This window comes from Arvicanthis niloticus, chromosome 3 (genome assembly GCF_011762505.2).
Source record: "Arvicanthis niloticus isolate mArvNil1 chromosome 3, mArvNil1.pat.X, whole genome shotgun sequence".
Taxonomy (NCBI): Eukaryota; Metazoa; Chordata; class Mammalia; order Rodentia; family Muridae; genus Arvicanthis; species Arvicanthis niloticus.
Genome location: NC_047660.1, coordinates 54717774 through 54721688, shown reverse-complemented (window position 1 = coordinate 54721688; position 3915 = coordinate 54717774). Strand labels below are relative to the sequence as shown.

General features: G+C 43.3%; 1 pseudogene; it reads left to right on the top strand.

The window, feature by feature from the left end:
- The first annotated feature begins 418 nt into the window (after positions 1–418).
- Positions 419–1768, top strand: LOC117705589 (large ribosomal subunit protein eL34 pseudogene; annotated as a pseudogene).
- Positions 1769–3915: the final 2147 nt, after the last annotated feature.

Below are 3915 nucleotides of genomic sequence, written 5' to 3'. Positions count from 1 at the left end.
AAGGTAATTACATCATTTCACCCTCCCATGTCCTTCCCTTCAGCTCTTTCTATGCCTCCACTTATTCCTTCTCAGATTCATAGCCTCCTTTTCTGGTGTGTGTGTGTGTGTGTGTGTGTGTGTGTGTGTGTGTGTGTGAGAGAGAGAGAGAGAGAGAGAGAGAGAGAGAGAGAGAGAGAGAGATGCATAAATACAACCTAATGAGTCCATTTAGTGTTGCTTGTATGTGCAGATTTCAGGGATTACAATCAAGGGGCTGATTCCTGGGAAAAGCCAGTTCCCCTTCTCTTAACAGTCATTAGTTGCCTGTAGTTCTTTGTCTAGGAATGGGGCCCTAAGACTGTCCCTTCCCCGTTTGCATGTCTATTGCTATTGTCACAGCTCAGGTATTGTTTCATTAGCATACTGCAGAGGCATCATGGATGCAGATTCCCTGTCATTTCCAGGAGACACAACCTCACAGCAGCTTCTGTGGTCGTTTGGCTCTTACAAGTGTTCTGACCCCTCTTCTACAATCTTCTCTGAGCCTAGGTGCAGGAGTTGTGTTGTAGACACAGCAGCTGGGGCTGGGCATCCCACACTCTATTGTTTCCCTGTATCTTAGCAAGTTGTGGCTTTCTGTGATGGTCTCCATCCAGTGCAAACAGCAGCTTCTTTAAGGAGGGGTGAACACTCCACTTGTCTGTGGGTATAAGAACAAGTATTTAGAATACAGTTAGGTAGTATGCTGTTCCAGAAAAATGGCAGATGTAGGCTCTCCTCTAAGATCCATGACATCACTAGCCCCAGGTAGTTGGCTAGGTTTCCCATACCCGGCACTAACTGCCTAGATATGAGTGTCACTATGGCACCTTTTTAGGAATGCCTTGCCAGGCTGGTCATGGTTGTGGTTCTTAGCTGCTACTGCTGGGCAGAACTATTGATTGCTTTTCTCCTTTGGCATCCTGCACAGATCTTCTAGTGTTATAAAAGATAGTCACCTCCCTAGTTTTTAAAATGTAGACTTCAGGTAGAAAGATGTAAACTCCTCATAGGCTTTTAATATGTTGAAAATTTACAAAGAAAGTAAGAGGAAGGAAATGAGGGCCTGTACAGTGCCCTAGACGTGCGTGCGTGTGTGTTTACATATAGTACATATTTAATGGTCAAGACCAACAACCAACAAAGCTCAGGAGGTTTGAGAGTCAACACTGCACACTCCATTAATGAAGGACTGAGGTTAAGACCTGTCATGTTCAGAAAACATGTTAGTCACAAGGTGGCAGTGTTGTTTTAGTGTTGATTTTTTTTTCCCCCTCTTTGAAGCTAGACAGATTAACTTTAATCCCAACCTATCAAGCAAAGCAAAACAGAACATAACAAAACAAAAATAAAACAAGCCTCTTCTGGGGAAGGTGCTTAGAGGTATTCAGGCCGGTCCAGCGTTTGGCATGCCGTCGTAGGCTTTCCTACAATATAGTCTCTAACAAAACTAGGCTGTCTCTAACCCCTGGCAACAGGATTGTTTACCTTTACACCAAGAAGGTTGGGTAAAGGACTCCTCCGCATGTGGCATGTGTCGTGTGCCTGGGCAGACTACGAGGGGTTCATGCTGTGAGACCCAAAGTGAGATTGTCTAAGACAAAGAAACACATTCAGCAGGGCCTGTGGTGGTTTTCTGTGTGCCGAGTATGTCCGTGACAGATCAAGCAGGCTTTCCTTATTGAGGAGCAGAAAATCATTGTGAAAGTGTTGAAGGCACAAGCACAGAGTCAGAAAGCAAAATAAATATGCAACTTTTTTAAGTAATAAAAATCAAGACTTGATCTATCATTCAAAAATATAAAACAAGCAAACAGTATAGGTCCCTGGATTTAGTTGATAAATCTGAGAAAACCATGGGTTCACTCCCGCAATCCCAGAACTGAGGAGGCTAAGACCAGAGTTCAAAGCCACTCTAAGCTACAGAGTAAGACCCTGTCTATAAATAAATAAACCTGAACCTTAAAAATTCCGGGCAGAAAAATAAAAGTGCAGCTAGACACAGACTGTGTAGTCCAAGATGGCCTCAAACTTGCTACATAGCCAAGGCTAACCTTGAACTCCTGAATCTCCTGCCTCTACCTCTTCAGGGGCTTACAAACATTCAAGAGATCCCAGGGATCGAGTCTGTGAACGCATCCTGTTAGGCAAGCACTCTGAGTTACATTACAGATGCTGTGATGAGTCTCCAAACACCTTGATCAGCTGGCTGTGGACTGTTCTCATCAAATCTAGCTTGACAGCATTACCAGCTGCCAAGGCTATCTTTAATCTTCTCACCCTTGACTATCTCGCAAGAAGACTTCCTCCTGCCCCTCAGGCCATCCTGTTTTCTCAGGCTATATCTGAATTAACAGCAAAACATCCTGCATGGGACTATCATTACTTCTGCAAGATAATCCTACAGAGAATGCAGTTAAAGCCACTGTGCATCTGCTTGATTTGTCTCCAAGTTCTGTTGAGTTGGGTGTTTGGTGTAAATACTCTGCCTGTGCCAGGTTTTCATAACTCCTGTGACCTTGACATTCAGGGAAGAAATCCTCAATTATTTTCTTTCTTTCTTTCTTTTTTTTTTTTTTTTTTTGATCTTTATTTTTTTATTAGATATTTTATTTACACTTCAGATGCCATCCCCTTTCCCCATTCCCCCCCTTAGAAAACCCCTATCCCATGCCCCCTTTTCCTTTTTGCATTTATACAATCCTTTTCAAAGTTCCTATTCTATTATACTCCCTATCTTAGAGCCATTCCTTCAGTTTCATCTTTGCCAACTCACCAACAAAAGCTAAAACATAACCATCATTTTAGTAGGAAGTAATTCAGGGACAAGATTCTGCATATGGCCTCAAGAGGGCGCTCACAGTCCACAAAGCAGAGAAAGGTCCACCCTGCCGTTCCTTCCTTTGCAAACTACCTCCAAGCAGAAGTACACCTTGGGAGAAACTGAAGGATGTTGGGCTAAAAGAATGGAGTCAGTCACAGTTGTAAATTCTGTATTTCTCCTCTTATACGAGGTCCCCAAGGCAGGCAATGAAATTCGTAGAGAGGAATTAGAATGTAATGACCAAGGATAAAGGAAAGGGAGAATTAGTTGTGATTTGTGTATAATTTTTTTGCTTTGTTTTGTTTTTAAATGAGGAAGGGGGGTGCTGTTTCTTTCTTTCTTTCATTTTGTAGCTCTGTCTATCCTGGAACTTTCTACATAGACCAGGCTGATCACAGAGATCCATCTGCCTCTGCTTTCTGAGCACCAGCATTAAAGGCTTGGGCCATCACAACTGATATGTGTGTTGCACTTTTAATTTTCCTTGTTCTGTGTATGAGCAGAAATGCACACATGCCCAAGTGTACTGGGTAGAGGTCAGAGAATAACTTTGTGAAGTCTACTCTCTCCTTCTGTTATGTGAGTCTCAAGAAGAACACAGGACATGGAACTTGCACAGCAAGTGCCTTTATCAGCTGGGCCATCTCACAAGTCTGGGAGATTGAATTTAAAGGGGCAGTCATTCCAGTTTTATAACTGGAATTTTATAACTGAACAAGGATTGGGGATTTCTTCCCCGAATGTCAATGTCAAGGTCAAGGGAGTTATGAAAACCCAGCTCAGATGGAGCATCATACACACACACACACCAGACACCCAGCTCATGACGCTAATACGCTAATGTTAGGTATGGCAGCACCTACCTGTAACTGAAGAAAATCTGAGGCCAGTCTGGGCTACATGAAAAATCCAGTCTCAATCTCTCTCTCTCTCTCTCTCTCTCTCTCTCTCTCTCTCTCTCTCTCACACACACACACAGAGAGAGAGAGAGAGAGAGAGAGAGAGAGAGAGAGAGAGAGAGAGAGGAATGTACTCTATGCCACTGGACTGAGCCCTGGGTGAAGATGGTA